This window comes from Staurois parvus, unplaced genomic scaffold (genome assembly GCF_062004578.1).
Source record: "Staurois parvus isolate SC_StPar_1 unplaced genomic scaffold, SC_StPar_1.0 ptg000137l, whole genome shotgun sequence".
Taxonomy (NCBI): domain Eukaryota; kingdom Metazoa; phylum Chordata; class Amphibia; order Anura; family Ranidae; genus Staurois; species Staurois parvus.
In genome coordinates, this window is record NW_028317933.1 from 9973199 (window position 1) to 9995988 (window position 22790).

Sequence of the window (22790 nt, forward strand, 5' to 3'; positions counted from 1 at the left end):
TATGAATTTAGGTTCCATATATGCACATTTATTTATACATAGTGGGATTTTTCTAGCGCTACACCATTTTCATTTATATTTTTATTTATGCACTTTTTGGTAAAAAGGAGGGTGTTGGCAGCTTAATTTTTTTCATTCATCTGAAGCGCAGGAGGTTTTAATATTTTTAACACAGTGATGATGCCACCATCACTTTTACAAGGCAATATTTGGGTTTATAAAGGCATTTGGTACACACAGCGTGGATTTCTATCCTTTGTGCCCAAGGAGTAAAAGATATCAATAAACGTTTTTGTGCCCAGAGGTTGAAAAATTCTATGGATGTCCTGGAAAGGGTGACGAACGTTCGTCATTCAGCTTTAAAAAATATGAAAAGTTGAGAAATAAACAATTCACCGGGGAAAAACTTGTTTCCTGGTTTATACATCTGCTTTTTAATATCTTTCATGCTCTACAGCTAATTTCTGTTTTTCTTTCTCTGTACTGTATTAAGAGTATCCTCAGATATCCTCTCTGTAAAGCTTGCATTTCTCTTGTTTTTCCTTTTTATTTCTTTTAATCATTTTCAAAGTAATCTCTCATTGTGCCAGTGCTTTGTATCGCACACACACAGCTATCGCAGGCTTGGCTCTGTTCTGTTTATCCTCTCCGGTCCGTTATCACGTTGTTATTTCCCAGTCTACATATACTCATTTCCTTATTGTTTTCTTTCTTCCTCGCCCTTCTATTCATAAATATGTCTCATCCTGCAGATATTGATATTTTATTTGGTTACATTGTATTATTGCTCTGGCTCTCTGGCCTGTCTGTGTCTCTGAACCACTATACCTGCTGTACCAGATTGTAAGAGGATATTTGTAGCCGTTCGTCTGAAGCTGTTACCTCTCACTGCGCACTTAGAGGGTTTTATCGACTCTTATCGACACAGCCATAAATAAAACAAAATAAGGGAGGACTTCTTTCGCACAGACACATCTCCCTCTGCTGGACACAGGGAAAATTGTTGCCTGCTTTTCATCGACTTTTATTCATTTGCTTTGCGTTAGCGGGCTGATGCTGGAGTCGTAGACCCTGTAGGACTGTATTAAAAAAGCACAAATGCCACATGTTTGCAATGAATTCACTCAAAATTAATCAGAATTTTTAAGTTTTCGAAAAAGAAAGAAAACTGAAAAATTGTATTATTGTTAAAGTGTTACTAAACCCAGGACCCTGCATTCACAGGGTATATCCAAACTCCCACAGTACACAGAACATGGAAATGCAATTATTTTAGTAAACATAAACTGCTAAATACCTTTTATCATTAGCAGTTAGAGCAGTTTTGTGACTTCTATCAGTGTCCAGGAGAATACTGGTTAAAGCTTGTAGGAGCAGTTTTCATTCTTCCATGATTGTCCTATGAGACTGTAGGACCCCTGACCCTCTGTCTGGTCAGTGCGGATTGGCCCTGTGCTGATCAAATGCAGTCTCCCAAAAGCGGAAAAAAAAAACCTATCTAGCAATACACACCAAACTGAGCATGTGCAGCTTGCCACCAAGGCTCTGTACTATCAGCAGGGGCATATTTACTACAAGGCACTTGCCTAAGGCGGCAGTTTTCAGGGGGGCAGCACCTCCCCCTAGAAGAAGAAATGAAATGCAATTATTTTAGTAAATGTAAACTGCTAAATACCTTTTCTCATCAGCAGTTAGAGCAGTCTTGTGACTTCTATCAGTGTCCAGGAGAATACTGGTTAAAGCTTGTAGGAGGGGTTTTCATTCTTCCATGATTGTCCTATGAGGCTGCAGGACCCCTAACCCTCTGTCTGGTCAGTGCGGATTGGCCCTGTTCTGATCAAATGCACTCTCCCAAAAGCGGAAAAAAAAACTATCTAGCAATACACACCAAACTGAGCATGTGCAGCTTGCCCCCAAGGCTCTGTACTATCAGCAGGGGCGTATTTAACACAAGGCAAACAAGGCACTTGGGCGGCAGTTTTCAGGGTGGCAGCACCTCCCCCTAGAAGAAGGAATGAAAGTAGGGACATGTGCACCATGGGGACCAGGTGGGATCTGAGAGAGGCTGCGGGCTGCTTGATGGTGTATGTAGATCCTGACTTTCGTTCCCGGGGATGTCCGGAGCTGTGAAGACGAGTGTCTTTTTCTCTATCACCGGGGGGGTAGTGGAAGGCTGTCCTGGGTGGGGGGCAAGGGTGTTGTTGGTCAATGGCAGCAATGTCAGGCTCTCTCCATGGGAGGGGTAAGGGGGGAGGTGTTGGTCGATATCCGTGGGGGCAGACGATTTTTGTGTTGCCTAGGGCAGTACAAAACCTAAATACACTACTGACTATCAGCAGATGGATTGGGGACAGTAGAAGAAGGGGAGGATCAGAGAAGACAGGAATAAACAACCTTTTTACACAATGCGGAGGATTAACCCCTTAGGTTCCACAGTGAGTACAACAAGCATGCTTTACTGCATATACAGACTGATTGTACTGTTGTGGGTTTAGTAACACTTTAACTGTTATTTTCCTTTATTAGTGTTTATAAGGGCAACAAACATAAGGTACATTGGTCCACCTGAACTCCTAGAATTTCACAAAAAACAGCTTTCCGCTGGGGCCCTTCTGCAGTGCATGGGTTAAATACACATTACATCTAAGGGCAGAGGCTTTGAACACTTACCTCCTCTCCCCAATGCCAGGTAGTTGGTGGGTCCTGCATTGCACTTCATGATGTCACCATTTGTAGAACTGCCAGCCAAAATGCCTTCACAGGACTGGTAGCACAGTGTGAAGGAAGACTGACAGAAGGTGGGATAAGGTAAGTGTTAGGGCTTGTTCACGCTACACGTGCTCTCTGAAGAGTGATCCAAATACAGATTGCTCTTCAGCAATCAATTCATTGCAAGCATTGCATTTGTAGAACTCCCATCCAGAATGCCTTCACAGGACCGGTCACACAGCATGCAGGAAGCCTGTCAGAAGGTGGAATAAGGTAAGTGTCAGGGCTTGTTCACAGTAGCAGTGCTCTCTGAAAAGCAATCTTCATTCAGATCGCTCTTCAGAAAGCATTTGAAAGGCAGTGAGGAAGCATTGTATCCCACTAACTGTTTTAACCCCTTGATCCCTGCACTAGCACATCGCATCCACATGCATTGCATGCAGTTGCAGGGCACTTGCAGAGCAACCCCATTCACTTGCATGGGTTACACGCGGTGTGCAAAAGTGAGAAGGGGTCAGCGGTGGACTGACCATTTGGAAACTAGGGCACTGTCCGAGGGCCCGGCATCAGTAGGGGGCCCCATGAGATGCCCCTGGTACCTTTTTCATAGGTTTTTTTGAGTTTGAGCAAGCACACAGGGGCCCCATGATCCCCTATTGCCCGGGGGCCCCATGAGTTGTCAGTCCGTCCCTGGAAGGGGTCTAATCCTTGCAGCAGCCGCGATGCTTAGCATGTGTACACCCCTAGCCGCTGCCTCTGCAGGTAAAGGGGTAGTAGTTGGAGGACGATAAAAACACGGCTAAACTTCAGGGTTCCACAGCCCCCCAATCTCTTGTGTGAACAAACCCAAACAGTTTTTTCCTGTACTCCTAAACTTTATGTGAAATTAAACAATATCTTTATTCTCCAAAAATAATCCATACAATTCCAATACTTAATAGCCCTGTAATCTTCTTTCACATTAAATTATTTCTCATCTTTCTTTCTCTCTGCTTTCTCCTCCTATCAGCATGCTCATTGCACTGCAGTACAATTGTCTCCTTGGGCTGCCTCTCCCTCCCATGGTGTGAGCTCTGCTTTAAAGAAATTTCAAGAGACTGATACAAGTTAAATTCAGATACTTACGTCTGCATTAAAAATGGCATTTAATGATGTATTAATGAATAGAGAGCTGCTTATACCTGCCTAGAGTTTTAACTAATATTTGATGAAAGTTCTAGTGTATATAATCTTGTATGTTAGCTTACAATTCTTCCTTCACTGTATCTCTCCATTAATGAAGGGCGAGACGTAACATATTGTTAGCCTTGATAAAGTGACATTTTTAGTGCTTCCAACTCCTGCCATCTAGACAGGTACATGTCCTTATCCCAGAAGTGATTTGCATAATGATCCATTGAGGTCCTGGCACCGATAAAATTTTATATACCTAACAAAACTATCGCTTGATATTTCTCTTTTTTTTTTTTTACACTTTTTTTCTTTCCATCTATGAAAAAAAACACCTTTTTTCCTGATATTTTTATTTTGTGTTATGCCATGGTTTACATTATATTATGTGTTCTACCAGAATACATAAACCATCAAACTGTCAGAATCAAATGGGACGGACAGCTCATGTGTTCAATATTCAGGATGAACTTGAACTAATTGGAGTACAAAGGCCATCTTTCCACATGGGATTATAAGAAAAGGTTTGGCTCGTCTCTCTTAGAAATCAGGATTGGTGTATTCCAATGCAGCAGATAACGGGTTAGTTCATAGTTGCTGTATACTGAATATAAGATGTGATTAGCAAAAATCTTCTTATGTCAGCAAATGATGATGAAGCAGAAAGGGCTAATTTCCACTTATCCTCTAAACAGCTGTCCATAAACACGCTTATCCCTCACAGGGGCTCTAGACAGACCACACTGTGCCCCATATTTCATATATAAGATTTAGACAGCTATTAATACTACCAGCCAAGTATTAAAAGGAGCGATGGGTCATTGCAGACATAAGCTTTCTCTTAGTGGGGTATCTGTCTGTTTGCTATCTTAGTTTTCAGTTATAGTTTGGTTTTAGGCTTATGGGACAAGGGCTACAGATGTCACAGTTGCAGAACTCTTGAGGGACCCTTTAAGCAAACCTAGAGTTTGCCTATTTAGGGAAAAGCAAAGAGTTTTATTCAATCACCACTCTTCCTAGCATATACTTACTTTTCCTTTGTTCCCCTGCTACTCTATTCATAGTTACATAGTTAGTCTGGCTGAAAAAGGACAAAAGTCCATCCAGTTCAACCATAAAAAAAAAAAAGTTACGATCCTATACCCACAGTTGATCCAGAGGAAGGCAAAATAAAACCCAGCAAAGCATGATCCAATTTGCTCCTGCAGGAGAAAAAATTCCTTCCTGATCCCCCAAGAGGCAATCAGATATTCCCTGGATCAACTTTACCTATAAATGTTAGTATCCAGTTATATTCTGTGTATCTAAGAAAGAATCCACGACTTTTTAAATCCACTGAGCTGGCCAGAACCAACTCTTGAGGGAGTCTATTCCACATTTCCACAGCTCTTGCTGTGAAGAAACCTTTCCATATTTGAAGATTAAATCTCTTTTCCTCCACATGTAAAGAGTGTCCCCTTGTCCTCTGTGATGACCTCAGGGTGAATAACTCCACACTGAGTTCACTATATGAACCACTGATGTATTTATACATGGAGATCATATCCCCCCTTATGTATTATACATGGAGATCATATCCCCCTTAATCTCCTCTTCTCAAGAGAGACTAACTTCAGTTCCTCTAATCTTTCCTCATAGCTGATCTCCTCCATGCCTCTTATCAGTTTGTTTACCCTTCTCTGTACTTTCTCCAGTTCCCCAATGTTCTTTTTGTAAATCGGTGCCCAAAACTGAACTGCATATTCCAGATGAGGTGTTACTAATGATTGGTACCACGGTAATATAATCTCTCTCTCTGGAGTCTATACCTTTTTTAATACAAGAGAGGATTTTGCTCGCTTTAGAAACTGCAGCTTGGCATTGCATGCCATATTCAACATTGGAAACTGAAGGAAATACCATGTACTTCCAGTATAAAGGAACAAGCTTGTGGTACTGGTCGAAGTCCATAGCCCTTTGTGAGCTAAAAATCTAGCATTTTATAGCTTTCATAGAACTTTCCTTAGCTCCCAGAAGCTGGCCAGAGCTGAGGAGGAGCAAAAGGAAGGTGTGTAAATTAGCAGGTTTAATAAATCATCTCCTAGGGGTCCCTGGGGAAACTACAAATAATAATGTCTTCATAGTTTACACCAGGGGTCTCCACACTTTCTAAAAAAAGGGTCAGTTGACTGTCCTCCAGACTTTTGGGGGACCAGTGGGATTAGAAAATGTCCTGGTATCAGTCGGAGAAATAGTGTCCCATCTTTGGTACTAGGGGAAAGAATAGTGCCCCATTGTTTGCTTCATTGGAAGGAATAGTGCCCCATCATCGGTATCATTGGTAGGAATAGTACCCCATCATTGGTGTCAGTGGGAGAAATAGTGGCTCATCATTAGTATCAGTGGGATGAATAGTGCCCCATTATTGTTGTCAGCGGAAGAAACAGTGGGAATGGGAGGAATAATACCCCATTGTTGGTATCAGTGGGAGGAATAATGCTCCATCATTAATGGCAGGAATTATTGGTGTCAGTGGAGGAAATAGTGGGAATGGGAGGAATAGTGTTCCACTGTGGGCGTCAGTGGAAATAATAGTGGCCCACTGTTGGTGTCAGTGGGATGAATAGTGCCCCAAGGGCTAGATAAAGGCAAGCAAGGGGCTGCATCCGGCCCCTGAGCCACAAATTGGAGACCACTGGTTTACACTTATAGCACTTAATTTGAGGGTTGCAACACTTGCAGGCCAAAAGCCATGTTACACTTCAGAGCCCCACACACTGTACACACAGAATGTCAGTGTCTTCTTCTTCAGCTGGCAATATGGTCTGTTCCTACTTGTTGCAGCAATAGACCATGAAGTCTTTTTAAACAAGTAACACAGAACACTAACTTGACTCTACCAGCTTTTCATAATACAGCACACTGTACCATTATTCTTGTCCATTCTGGGGGGCACAGAGGAAAGACACCGTACTTCATCTAACAAGGCCTTGCACGCTGTAGCCACAGGCTCAGTCCCTAGGAGAGTTCGGTTCCACAGCGGGCTCCAAGATAGAGACCCTGCCGCTTAGTGAGGTGCATGAAATACCAAGCTACCCCTCAATGACAGAACCTCCATCACCAGCTTCCACTACTGCCTCCTCTCCCCAGCTGGCTGCTTCTCCTTCTGTTCTCTGTTCTCTTCTCCATAACCTTAAGGGTTAACTAGGACATACACTTGAAATCCATAATCGCAAAGGTTAACTTCTAAGATTGTATAGCCCAGAGGGCTAAGCGTGGTTGGTACTCTACACTCCCCCTTCTCAGGATACGCCATGAATACACTTACATATTGGATACTTTCTTCCCCTTCCCCAAATAATCAAGATCAAGCAGCTTCTTTAGTATCAAGAACTGTGTTTACTTGTTGAAATTATAATTACATTCTGAGGTCGTACATATAGCATTCTGGAACTGTCCTTAAAGTGCTCTACTGTACATTTGGCTGCGCATTTTGATTGGTTGTGCTATTTTCCCTAGTGGTGCTGCCCATACCTTAGACATCTCCATCAACAATAATTAAAAAGCATCTTTGTGGGCACTCGTGATCGGGTCCCATTGAAAGGTTACACTGCCACCAAAACTGGATTGCATTGTCACACTGGTTCTCACAACACCGTTCCCATGCCGAACTGCACCATAAGGCTGGTCTTCCCCTGTGTATATTACCTCCAAAATGGAAATGACACACACACACACAGGGGAAGGAATGTCACAGAAGAAAATGGTTAACCCCTGCATCACCAGCCAAGTCTTAACATAACAGCATAGCTAATAACTTTACATAGGCACCTGCCTACACATATATTGTATGCTGCTGGAAGTAATAAAAAAAAAACTGTGGCCTTTTTATGGATTGCCAAAGCACAGGCTCACTTGAGGGTGCATTCACACCTCTGAACGCACCCTGCCTGCAATTAGATACAAGAACTCCTGCGTGGGTTCCCGTAATTAGCTGCAGGAGGCAGCCCCATTGAAAGCAATGGAGGCTGCCGGCTCCCTCTGCTAATTACAACCACTCACATATGAGTTGCTGCATGAGAAATTACATGCAAAGAGCCATTATTAGCAATTAGCTTTGGGAGCCAACAACTTCCCATTGCTTTCGATGGGGTTGCCTCCCAAAGCTAATTGGGGGAACACCCGCTGGGGTTCTTGGATCTAATCACAGGTAGTGTGCATTTGCAGGTGTGAAAGCACCCTAAGACCTCCCTGACCAGTATCTCTAATAGGGTCCCATAAGAGGTGCTGGCTATGACCTGACAACATAGTCAAAGACACAGTTGCTGTTCTTGTGCTGGCACCAAAGCAACCAGTCAGACTTCACTTGTCTTGTAATCAGTTAGAGATCATTTTTGATAGGATTTTACATGTTAGTGTATTAATGATCATTGCATTCAAGGGTCTCTCAACTGCTAGCTACCGGCTGGTATTGGTAATTTGAAAATGGCACATAATCTATGTTGATTGCCATATATCCATATAGTCACCATAGGCCCTTGGTGAAGGTGACCCGATTTCAAGGCAACCCAGACATTTTGCTTACTGGGGCAGTACACCTTCAGAAAACTTTGCCTATTCTTTGAGTTGTTGGCTCTAGGTGTATGGAAGCAGAGATGGAACACTGTCGCTCTCTGATTCTTTGCCTGCAGCCTCAGTGTACCATTTGCCATGATAATTAAATAATATGCAACAAATAAATAAGTTGTGATCTGGTGCTGAAATGCTATGCCTCCATCTCTTATGCGTACATACATAAACTAAATCAAATGCCCATGAGACTTTAAATGAGGCATAACATTGAGCAGATTATATATAAAAAAATCAATTTATTGTGCAGTACATGAAGATCTCACAGATTAAAACAACAAGCTGGTTAGTTATATCCGACATATAGCAGCCTAGGGTACAAATTACATTGATAGAATTAATGAATAAATATATTGCAACATAGTCAAATTACTAAAAAAAAAAGGAAGTCATCATAAAAATTTGATGCGTTTCATAAATTTTTTACTTCTTCTGGAGTGAATGATACCCATCTAAAATCTGTAAGGAACCAGCTTGATAGCATTATCATTGTTGTGGCACCTGCAAATGGTCACCACCACATAATGTCGAGAGTTGTGGAAGGGGTATGGTACACCCCACCAGGGTAACCAAAGAGCAGCACAGGAAAGTATAAAGATGGAATATAAAGGTCCCACCTGTTGCCAATCATATGGGAGATTCATAAAGCCACATGGCCACACAAGCATCCAAGATTGAGTGAGCAGTGTATTTAATGAAATGATAAGGTAAGGCAGTCAAATGGGGTAAAAGGGAAGAAGGTTGGCATAAGACAGTTGGCCTAGGGAGGCCAGAAGAAATTTAAATTCAGCTCGCTCTACATTTAAATTGTCAAAACAGCCATAGCAGCCATGATTGGAAGGGGAAGTGACTTATCACTAAAGATGACTGTATTTCAAATGCTGTCTTTGGTGGCACTGAGAAAAGGAATTCTCCTTTGTATAAGTGAAATTTAATCTTGCTCTAATGACTGTATAATTGGAGGCTGTTATTTGATTTGTATTCTCCTCTGCTTACATGTGTCAGAAGGACACGATCAAAGCACATGTGGCATGCAGACAAGGGCAGTGCCAACATCAATTTATGTGTACCTTGATGACAAGTGCAATCCCAGCCTTGCTTTACCAAAATCAAGCTAAACATAATATTAGCCATATACAGTACAAGTAAGGACACCTGCTTATACCTGGCCAGAATTATGCTGCAATTCCAGTTTAACTGTGGACATGGACACAACTGCATGTGTGTAAGTCATTACTGTTGCTCAATGGTCCTCAAATACTAAAACTGTTTGAAAGTATCGGAATTGCTCCTAACAGCCAATCAGATCCAAGTTGCCATGTCCATAGTGTGTGTAAGAAAATAAACCAAGAGTGTGATTGGATATTCTCAGCAACATCTCCATTATTCATGTAAAAAAAAAAAAAAAATAGAGCACCTGTCTCATACACCCCTAGTTTCCTGAAGACCAGATTTAACTTGAGAACCATTTTAAGTTTTAAATAAGACACATGGGTCTGTGACCCTTTTGCACAATCATTGCATGTTAAAGTTTGACACAGCAGCATCTTTTCTAGCCCTTCAAATCTGGAATTTACACCTGACTAATATACTATACCTTTGTCTTCCATCTTCTGAGGAAGGCTTTGGTCTGTTGCCTTCACATAGTAACTGTGAACAGTGCCAAGAGTGCAAATCTTGCTTCTCACCAAGTAGCGGAGAAGGGGTTACAGAGAAGAGCAGATGTGCAGCATTTGTAAACTATCTGGTTTCGTGCCAGGGAGGCACCGGAGGGGCCAAGAGATCGAAAATTACCACCTGCCGCTGGAACCTCAGCTTATATATTAGAAGATAATAAACAGAGCATCCCTCTTGGAGAATACAGAGCCAGCTGCACAGGAATCAGATATATGGAGTGAGAATACAGCATATGAGAGAGAAATGGGGGTATAAATATGATTGGAGAAGAGAGGAAGGATGTCTAAAGCCAGGATGAGTCAGAAAAGATCCTTGGTTACACTCATTATGGTTCTTGTGAAAGAATAAAAACAGAAACGGTACTCTCCAAATCCATCCAAAACTTTTTATTTTAGGCTTTGATAGAGCTGGGGTGGGTTGATCGTCTGTTTGGGTTTTTACTGCTGTCTGTGTCCATGTTGGGTGACAATTAAGCCATAACTGTGAGCTGAATTTCCTTTTTCCCACCTCTTGAGTGTTAATATCTTTTGCAGAATCCACAAGGAAACCAGTGACACCAACACCAGGCCATAGTGGATTCTGCAAATGAGTTTACATGTATTGCTTTCCAGAGAAGGGAAATAGGATGTCCAGTTCACATCAACAGCCTAAAAATGATAAGGACAGGAAGTTAGGGTTATACACCCCAACAAATGTGTCTGCCTGCCCTATATTAACACTATGGGGTTGATTTACTAACTGCATTAAAGTGATCTTTCTCTGGCCAGTCCCTACTCTACTGTGCAAAATGCCCAAAAAAACTTACTTGATTATTACTTTAATGAAGATATAGGGGTGAATTTACTAAAGGCAAATAGACTGTGCACTTTGCAAGTGCAGTTGCACTAATATTCCCCAAAACTTAGTGAATGTGGTAAAGCTTCACTTTGCAAAGAATACCCAATCAGGTGCAAAGAAAATTTTAAAAAAACAGCATTTTAGTTTGCACATAATTGGATGATGGAAATCAGCAGAGCTTTACCACATTTACTAAGCTCTAGGGAAAATTAGTGCAACTGCAGTTGTAAAGTGCAGTTATTTGCCTTTAGTAATTTCACCCGCATATATTTATTAAAGTATTCTATAATAAAGTAGAGCCATTTTGCACAGTAGAGTAGGGACTGGCCAGAGAGGGATCACTTTACAGCAGTTAGCCAGCTTGAACATGTATTGCAATATACTGTATGTAAGCCAAGGGTTGATTTACTAAACCTGTTAGACAGGACAATTTGGTTGGTGGCAGGCTGGTTGGTAGGTTGAGCTGGGAATTTATCTTTGTTGTTGTTTGACATGCAATGCCCTTTCATGTGCTCCTTGCTGCAAAGGCCAGTTATAGATTGGAGCAGTTGCCATTTGTCTTTACTGTTGGTATAATGGTGAGGGGTGCACTGGACACCTTAACTGTCATTGTGCTATATGCTGGGTGTCCAGTGCACCCCTGTGCCTTTAAGAAAGGATGGGCTCCCTCCAGCTTTACCTGCCCTCAATCTATCCATTATTATGCATGTGCTTCTACTATGGTAGCTCTCAAAATTAGGACATCAGAAAATACTGGGGTGCTGTGAAGAGGCTTTGCTGCTTATGCATATATTTGCAAATTAATGCAAACTAAACCCCCTGTTTTTAACATGAACTGTTAGATAGGACAATATAGTTGGTTGGAGGCTGGTTGGTAAGTTGAGCTGAGAATTTTTCTTTGTTGTTGTTTGACATGCGTGGCCCTTCCATGTACTCCATGCTGCAAAGGCCAGTTATAGATTGGGGCAATTGCCATTTGTTTGTAGAGTGCAAAATCTGGTACAGCTATGCATCGTAGCCAATTAGCTTGTACATTCAGCTTGTTCAAGTAAGCCTTGACAAGAAAAAAAAAAGGAAGCTATCTGGATTCTATGCACAGCTTCACCAGATTATGCACTCTACAGTTTTAGTAAATCAACCCCCAAGCATCCATGTTTTTATGCAACATTATACTAGAAGTATGTAAGGTTGTATAGTAGTGTGCAGAGGGTCAACAAGGCCACAAACTGGACCTGACAGGTAAAAACCTTAAAGCAGGGTTTCACCCAAAAGAGGAAGCTCCGCTTAGCTGCCTCCTGCCCCCCTCTGCTGCCACATTTGGCACCCTTTGGGGGGGAGCAGGTACCTGTTTTGACAGCAAACTGATCCAGAAGTTTGGCAACCCTCCTTCCCCCGCAGCCTTCTGGGACACTTCACAGGTCCCAGAAGATTGTGGCCCATGCAGTGCGTATGTTCAGTAGCAGGCCGGCTGCGAAGCACAATAAAAAGATGGTTGTTAACTTTGGGTACTCACTACAATTTGCATTCTTTATAAACCTGTAATTGTAAAAAAAAAGTGATTTTTTTTTAATTGGATGGATGGCTATTCCAAAATCTGCAGAAGCACTCCAGAATATAGAAAAATCAACCATGGTGTTGTTCCACTTTAAGCGTTTCATAATTTCGCTGCCGCTGATAGGAGAGTTAAATTGATTTGAAGTCTATCTTTAAACTACAACTCATCTCTTTAATGGCCGTATTTCATTACTGAACTAAGTTCTCTTAATGTACAGCCACACAGCTCTGATACTGATTCATGTAATCCCGGACGGTGTCTAAGTAAAGTGGTGCCTTTTAAGTCAGCGGTGTCCTAATCATATCATCTTTGTGGTCTTGTTTACAAGGTGTATTCACTGTGAGCACAGATTTTAGCGGCACAGCTGCCAGATGTCGTAAATAATTCACAGACCCGGCCACAGACTCCCAAGATGGAACATTACCCACTGAGCACATTAGACCTTGCCTGTATCTGGCTGTATCAGTGCACATATTGAACACGCTGTACTGACAACGTTCTGTGTTTTACAGTTACTGGCTAGGAGAGTCAACCCAGGGAACTAGACACAACATCCAGTGATATCAGCGTCATAAAACACGATACATTAGACTTACAAGACTGGGAGAGACTTGATAGAATCCCACTTTATATGTAACATTTATGAAACAGCAAATGTGGTTCAACTTATGCCAGAGGTGAATATTCTTTTATTAGAAGGCTTACATTTCTGTGGAAACAGGCTGAACATAAGAAATTCTATCCATTCTTTTCATTAGTTTCCTGCATATGTTTAAAAATGTAAGTTGTCAAGACTCCTTAAAGCTCAACTCCATCTAAACATTTCCTGGTATTGTCAATGGCTGACCCAACCGCTCCATCATGTTTCTATTGCCCTATCACTGTGATGGATCACGTGAGGCTGGATTCAAACCTATGCATTTTTCTTTGATGGTTTTTCATTGAAGTCAATAGAAACATATCTCAAAGCATGCATTAGGATACTCATCAATTTACATTGTGAAGCACCATGCATCATGGCAGATATCAACACAAACGCCTGATGGCATTCACCAACAGAAATGCATGTTGGCGAACATCAACACAAACATGTGATGGTACTCCTCAATGCAAATTCATCACATGGCACTCATCAGCACAAACCCACCATGGCATTCAACAAAACATCATGGCACTCATCAACACAAACCCATCATAGTTACATAGTTAGTCTGGCTGAAAAAAGACTAAAGTCAATCCACTTCAACCATTAAAAAAAAAAAAGTATAATCCTACACCCACAGTTGATCCAGAGGAAGGCAAACAACCCAGCAAAGCATGATCCAATTTGCTCCTCCAGGGTAAACAAATTCTTTCCTGATCCCCCGAGAGGTAATCGGATATTCCCTGGATCAACTTTACCTATAAATAGTAACCAGTTATATTCTGTGTATCCAAGAAACAATCCAGGCCTTTTTTAAAGCAATCCACTGAGCTGGCCAGAACCAACACTTTAGGGAGTCTATTCCACATTTTCACAGCTCTTACTGTGCCTTACCGTGTTTGGAGAATAAATTTATTTTCCTCCAGTCGTAAAAAGTGCCCCCTTGTCCTCTGTGATGACCTCAGGGTGAATAACTCTACACTGAGTTTACTATATAAATCACTGATGTATTATACATGGTGATCATATCCCCCCTTATGTATTATACATGGTGATCATTTCCCCCTTATGTATTATACATGGAGATCATATCCCCCCTTATGTATTATACATGGTGATCATATCCCCCCTTATGTATTATACATGGTGATCATATCCCCCTTATGTATTATACATGGAGATCATATCCCCCCTTATGTATTATACATGGAGATCATATCCCCCTTATGTATTATACATGGAGATCATATCCCCCCTTATGTATTATACATGGTGATCATATCCCCCCTTATGTATTATACATGGTGATCATATCCCCCCTTATGTATTATACATGGAGATCATATCCCCCCTTATGTATTATAAATGGGGATCATATCCCCCCTTATGTATTATACATGGAGATCATATCCCCCCTTATGTATTATACATGGTGATCATATCCCCCCTTATGTATTATACATGGTGATCATATCCCCCCTTATGTATTATAGATGGTGATCATATCCCCCCTTATGTATTATACAGTACATGGTGATCATATCCCCCTTATGTATTATACATGGAGATCATATCCCCCCTTAATCTTCTCAAGAGAGAATAAATTCAGTTCCTCTAATCTTTCCTCATAGCTGATCTCCTCCATGCCTCTTATCAGTTTGATTGCCCTTCTCTGTACTTTCTCCAGTTCCCCAATGTTCTTTTTGTGAATTTGTGCCCAAAACTGAACTGCATATTCTAGATGTGGTATTACTAATGATTTGTACAGGGGGGAAATGATATCTCTCTCTGAAATCTATACCTCTTTTAATACAAGGGAGGATTTCGCTCATTTTAGAAAACGCAGCTTGGCATTGCATGCCATTATTAAGCTTGTGATCATATATCATTTCAAATAAATAGGGGTGGTCCTAGCATGGGTAATACTAATCTACTCATCAACACAAATCCATCATGGCACTAATCAACACACATTCATCATGGCACTCATCAACACAAATCCATCATGGCACTCATCAATACAAATCCATCATGGCACTTATCAACACAAATCCATAATGGCACTAATCAACACAAACCCATCATGGCACTCATCAACACAAATCCATCATGGCACTAATCAACACAAACATATCATGGCACTCAAGAATAGAGATGAGCGAAGTATTCAAAAATTCGATTCGGCTGATTCGGCGAATTCGAGGAATAAATTCGATTCGATGCGAATATATTCGCTGCGATTTTAACTTATAAAAGGGTGTTTCTAGGCTTCAGAGAGCCTTTATATTAGTGCAGAACACTGTACCTTTAATTTAAATGCCCTTGGAGTCTGCTGGGGAAGAGAAATAATACTGTCAGTCAGTATGACATGCAGATGAGTGCCGTCGATCTTAGAATCACCGCACACTTCACTCATTTGGGCAGTCACGGGGCCAAAACCAGAGTGTGGAGCCACAGTGCGGCGGTGGAGGCAGCAGCAATGGGAGGCCATACAGCACCCTATGACAAAAATGGAACCCACCAGCAGTGTGAGGAGACCTGAAAGTGGCACATGGCAGAGTGTGGCGATGGAGACAGCAGCAATGGGAGGCCGTACAGGGACCCATGACACACTCTGGACCTGGCAGCAGCATTAGGAGGCGGTACAGGGGCCCATGGCAGATTACGGGCCTGGCAGCAGCAATGGGAGGCCCGTAATCTGCCAGCAGCACCCTATGACAAAAAATGGAACACACCAGCAGTGTGAGGAGACCTGAAAGTGGCACATGGCAGAGTGTGGCGATGGAGACAGCAGCAATGGGAGGCCGTACAGGGACCCATGAGAGACTCTGGACCTGGCAGCAGCATGAGGAGGCGGTACAGGGGCCCATGGCAGATTACAGGCCTGGCAGCAGCAATGGGAGGCCCGTAATCTGCCAGCACCCTATGACAAAAAATGGAACACACCAGCAGTGTGAGGAGACCTGAAAGTGGCACATGGCAGAGTGTGGCGATGGAGACAGCAGCAATGGGAGGCCGTACAGGGACCCATGAGAGACTCTGGACCTGGCAGCAGCATGAGGAGGCGGTACGGGGGCCCATGGCAGATTACGGGCCTGGCAGCAGCAATGGGAGGCCCGTAATCTGCCAGCACCCTATGACAAAAAATGGAACACACCAGCAGTGTGAGGAGACCTGAAAGTGGCACATGGCAGAGTGTGGCGATGGAGACAGCAGCAATGGGAGGCCGTACAGTGACCCATGAGAGACTCTGGACCTCGCAGCAGCATGAGGAGGCGGTACGGGGGCCCATGGCAGATTACGGGCCTGGCAGCAGCAATGGGAGGCCCGTAATCTGCCAGCACCCTATGACAAAAAATGGAACACACCAGCAGTGTGAGGAGACCTGAAAGTGGCACATGGCAGAGTGTGGCGATGGAGACAGCAGCAATGGGAGGCCGTACAGGGACCCATGAGAGACTCTGGACCTGGCAGCAGCATGAGGAGGCGGTACGGGGGCCCATGGCAGATTACGGGCCTGGCAGCAGCAATGGGAGGCCCGTAATCTGCCAGCACCCTATGACAAAAAATGGAACACACCAGCAGTGTGAAGAGACCTGAAAGTGGCACATGGCAGAGTGTGGCGATGGAGACAGCAGCAATGGGAGGCCGTACAGGGACCCATGAGAGACTCTGGACCTGGCAGCAGCATGAGGAGGCGGTACGGGGGCCCATGGCAGATTATGGGCCTGGCAGCAGCAATGGGAGGCCCGTAATCTGCCAGCACCCTATGACAAAAAATGGAACACACAAGCAGTGTGAGGAGACCTGAAAGTGGCACATGTTTGGGGCATGATTCATGGCGGATTTAGTCAGTTGTGTCAGGAACTGGTGGTTTGAAATCCAGACTAATCCACGCCTGATTCATTTTCACAAACGTGAGTCTCTCCACACTTTGGGTGGACAGTCGTGTCCTCCGCGGAGTTACAATACCTCCTGCCGCACTAAACACGCGCTCCGATGCCACGCTACTGGCCGGGCATGACAGCCTTTCAAGGGCAAATTCAGCTAGTTGGGGCCAAAGGTCAAGTTTCGTTGCCCAGTAGTCAAGGGGATTGTCTACCTCGGTTGGCAGGGTGCTGTCCAAGTAGGCCCAAGCCTGTTGTTTGAGGTCCTGTTCCAGGTCCACCTGATGCTGCTGCTGCTGCTGCTGCGGCTGGTTAGTAGTTTCCTCACTGCGCTGGTGAAGAAAGCTACTCATCATCGACTGCAGACTGAGGCAGCCGCTGCTGGTGGAGCTGCCACTGCTCCTACCACCCCACCCCTCCCCTGCTGCCATGGTAGCGGAACGCGAGCGCACAGGGCCCACAGTGTCTGAGGATGGACGTTGGCGCAGAAAGGCAGAGACCAACTGACTACATAGGTGGTTTTTATAGTACGTTATTTTGGCCTCCCTCTCAGCAGGTGTGAAAAAGGCCACCATTTTTGAACGGTAGCGAGGGTCCAACAAGGTGGACAGCCAAAAGTCATCCCTCTGTCTGATGGTTATTATTCGGCTGTCGCTACGCAAGCAACCGAGCATGCTATGGGCCATTTGTGCCAAGGAATGCGAGGGACTCCCTGCCTCCATCTCCACAGCATACTGCCACGGTGCATCTGGGTCCTCTGTCTCCTCCTCCTCTACCAGATGCTCCTGCTCCTCCACTCCTGTCCGCTGAGTGGAAAAACCACCCATTTCACTCAATAATTCCTGAGCACAAATGTCCTCCTCTACCTCCTCCTCTTCTTCCTGTCCTGCCCCCACAGGGGTCATGTGGCGTTGAGATCTGTGCGCCACGTCTACCGCACCCTGACCAGCCATTGTTAACAGCATTTGTTCCAGGACGTGCAACAGAGGAATGACGTCGTTCATCCCATAGTCCTGCCGACTCACGAATAGCGTGGCCTCCTCAAAGGGCCTGAGCAAGCGGCAGGTGTCACGCATGAGCTGCCAATGGCTGACATCGAAGTTACACAGGGGAGTACCTTTATCCGCTTGTAACATCAGGAAATCGGTGATGGCCTTTCGCTGTTCGTAAAGGCGGTCTGACATATGTAGGGTTGAATTCCACCTTGTTGCAACGTCGCAGATCAGGCGATGCTGTGGAATTCCGTTCTGCCGCTGCAGCTCAAGGAGGGTGTGCTTTGCGGTGTAGGAATGGCTGAAATGCATGCAAAGTTTACGTGACATTTTAAGGATGTCTTGCAGTGGGATGGTGGATTTTAGGAACCGCTTGACAACCAGATTGAACACGTGAGCCATGCATGGCGCATGGCACAACCTTCCTTGACGCAGAGCAGACACCATGTTCTTTCCGTTGTCGGTCAACATGGTTCCGATTTTCAGTTTGCGCGGAGACAGCCATCTGTCGATTTCTCTGTTCATTACACTCAGAAGTTCCTCCCCTGTGTGACTACGTTCGCCAAGGCATACCAGGTGCAGCACAGCGTGACACCGTTGCGCCCTGCACATGTGATATGCCGGTCGGGTAATGGGACTTGGCACGGGGGTGGCGGCTGAGGACATGGCGGAAGAAGAGGTGGTAGAGGCGGACATCTTTTGTGGACCAAGGACGTGCAAACGTGGAGGCAAAAGCGGCGTGACCTGTCCAAGTTGCTGGTGCGGCTGTGCCAGCACCACGTTCACCCAGTGGGCCGTAAATGACATATACTGTCCCTGACCGTAGTTACAGCTCCACACGTCGGCGCTGCCGTGCACTTTGGCAGAGACCGACATGCTCAAAGACTGGCCCACCATCTCTTCTACATGTGAATGCAGGGCTGGCACTGCCTTTTTGGCAAAGAAATGATGGCTTGGCACTCTCCACCGCGGCGCGGCACAAGCCATCATTTCTCGGAAAGGTGCTGAGTCCACCACTTGGAAAGGGAGGGACTGCAGCACCAGCAACTTGGACAGGAGGACGTTCAGCTTTTGCACCGTCGGGTGCGTGCTCGCAAACTGTTGTCTCTTGGAAACGGATTCCAAGAAAAACTGCTGACGGAATCCGTGAAGAGGAGTAGCAGGAGAAGGAGCATCTGAACGAGCGGAAGATGCCAACGAGCGACAACTCCCCTCAGCAGAGGTGTTGGAGCCTTGACTGGCTGATAGAGGGCGATTGACGTCGGGTGACGGAGCAAGTAACGGAGCGGGTGATGGAGCGGGGGCTGGGGCAGGCAGAACCGCCGTATCTTTATCACGGTTTTCCCAGGCCACCAAATGGCGACGCTGCATATGCTGCCGCAACGCTGTAGTCCCAACATGGGCCCCCTGGCCACGCTTGACTTTCTGGCCACATAGTCGACATACGGCTACGTTTACTTCCTCGGGCGGCTTGACGAAAAATTGCCACACCGCCAAGTAGGAAACTTTGCCCCCGATACTCCTCACTGGCTGACTGCTACTTCCTCCGTGCACACCGGCACCACTACTGGCCGTGGTGGTAGGCTGCAGTGGAGCTGGTGCTCTACTCCGTGGCCGTTTGCCTCCACTGACACTGCTGCGACCCTGCTGCCTCCTGGGCAACCCACCGACTGTTTTGCTCGCTGCCAAGCTGCCACCCTCCTCTCCTGATGATGCGGAAGCAATAGCCTGATGACGACGAGGCTGCCAAGTGCGATCAGCCTCATCATCATCAATTAGGGTCTCCGCCTCACTACTAGCCCCCTTGGCTGCGTGTGGGTCAGGAGACAGACCTGTCTCTAGACCGGCTACCGAGCCACTCTCCTCGCCACTACTTCTTCGCCTGGCTGCTGAAGAGGCGGATGTCTCCCCCCGTTCCTGACCGCCCTCTGTTAGCTCTTCCTCACTGTACAGTGGGGCTGAGCCCACAGCATGCGATACTTTGCTTGGTGAGGGAACACCAAAGGACAGGAGCAGGTCGAGGACACGTGATTTCAGTGGGCTTGCTCCCGGGCCATGCCAACTAACGGTTGTGTCTGACGTACCCACCGACCGTTGGCTGTAGGTGTCAGAGGTGACCTGGGAAGAGGAAGACGACCGAGCCAACCAATCGATGATGGCAGGGTTGTCGGTGGAGACACGACCGCTGGATGACACCGGGAGCAATGGCCTCTGGCTGCGACTAGTGCTGCCTCGACCCCTTCCTCTGCTGCCACGTCTGCTCGCTCCTAAAACATTGCCTCCTCTGCCACTCCTCTGCATGTTGTCTGACATACTCTTTAATTCAACGATTATGTGTCCCTGAGTAACAATTCTGTGTCCCTGAGTAACAATTCTGTGTCTGTCCCTGAGTAACAATTCTGTGTCCCTGAATAACAATTCTGTGTCCCTCAGTAACACTTCTGTGTCCCTCAGTAACAATTCTGTGTCCCTCAGTAACAATTCTGTGTCTGTCCCTGAGTAACAATTCTGTGTCTGTCCCTCAGTAACAATTCTGTGTCCCTCAGTAACAATTCTGTGTCCCTCAGTAACAATTCTGTGTCTGTCCCTGAGTAACAATTCTGTGTCTGTCCCTGAGTAACAATTCTGTGTCCCTCAGTAACAATTCTGTGTCCCTCAGTAACAATTCTGTGTCCCTCAGTAACAATTCTGTGTCTGTCCCTGAGTAAAAATTCTGTGTCTGTCCCTGAGTAACAATTCTGTGTCCCTCAGTAACAATTCTGTGTCCCTTAGTAACAATTCTGTGTCTGTCCCTGAGTAACAATTCTGTGTCTGTCCCTGAGTAACAATTCTGTGTCTGTCCCTGAGTAACAATTCTGTGTCCCTCAGTAACAATTCTGTGTCCCTCAGTAACAATTCTGTGTCTGTCCCTGAGTAACAATTCTGTGTCCCTCAGTAACAATTCTGTGTCCCTCAGTAACAATTCTGTGTCTGTCCCTGAGTAACAATTCTGTGTCCCTCAGTAACAATTCTGTGTCCCTCAGTAACAATTCTGTGTCTGTCCCTAAGTAACAATTCTGTGTCTGTCCCTGAGTAACAATTCTGTGTCTGTCCCTGAGTAACAATTCTGTGTCCCTCAGTAACAATTCTGTGTCCCTCAGTAACAATTCTGTGTCCCTCAGTAACAATTCTGTGTCTGTCCCTGAGTAACAATTCTGTGTCTGTCCCTGAGTAACAATTCTGTGTCCCTAAGTAACGTTTCTGTGGCCCTAAGTAACGGTTCTGTGTCCCTAAGTAACGATTCTGTGGCCCTAAGTAACGTTTCTGTGGCCCTAAGTAACGTTTCTGTGGCCCTAAGTAACGATTCTGTGGCCCTAAGTAACGTTTCTGTGGCCCTAAGTAACGTTTCTGTGGCCCTAAGTAACGATTCTGTGGCCCTAAGTAACGTTTCTGTGGGCCTAAGTAACGTTTCTGTGGCCCTAAGTAACGATTCTGTGGCCCTAAGTAACGTTTCTGTGGCCCTAAGTAACGTTTCTGTGGCCCTAATTAACGTTTCTGTGTCCCTAAGTAACGATTCTGTGGCCCTAAGTAACGTTTCTGTGGCCCTAAGTAACGTTTCTCTGGCCCTAAGTAACGTTTCTGTGTCCCTAAGTAACGTTTCTCTGGCCCTAAGTAACGTTTCTGTGTCCCTAACTCTCTCCCTCAATACAGACAGGTCTGCCTCTGTTGAATGACTGGAGGCAAATGAAGAATTCTAAAATGGCCGCCATTTATAGCTCGACCATTACACAGTGCTGGCTGGCTGCTGATTGGCTAATGCGATCACATGTCATGAATGAATGCATTATGGGTCAGCGCGCCTTGTCTGCGCGCCTTCCCAGACATCCCCGCTCCGTCGCCGCACATGTCGCCGCCATTTTAGGAAAAATTTCGATTCGCGCATCTGAAGTCTGCTAATTTTCGGATTCGTTGCGAATCAAAATTTTCCTAATATTCGAAACGAATTCCACTTCGCCGAGTTCGATTCGCTCATCTCTACTCAAGAACATAAATCCATTATAGCACTCATCAACACAAATCCATCATGGCACTAATCAACACAAACCCATCATGGCACTAATCAACACAAATCCATCATGGCACAAATCCATCATGGCACTAATCAACACAAATCCATCATGGCACTCAACAACACAAATCCATCATTCACTCATCAACACAAATCCATCATGGCACTCATCAACACAAATCCATCATGGCACTCAACAACACAAATCCATCATAGTACTCAACAACACAAACCTGCCATGGCACTCAACAACACATACCCATAATGGCACTCATCAACACAATCCCATGATGGCACTCATCAACACAAACCCATCATGGTACTCATCAACACAAACCCATCATGGCACTTATCAACACAAAACCATCATGGCACTCATCAACACAAAACCATCATGGCACTCATCAACACAAACCCATCATGGCACTTATCAACACAAAACCATTATGGCACTCATCAACACAAATCCATCATGGCACTCATCAACACAAACCCATCATGGCACTCATCAACACAAATCCAGAATGGCACTCATCAACACAAACATATCATGGCACTCATCAACACAAGCACATTATGGCACTCATCAAAACAAGCACATTATGGCACTCGTCAACACAAGCACATTATGGCACTCGTCAACACCAACCCATCATGACACTCA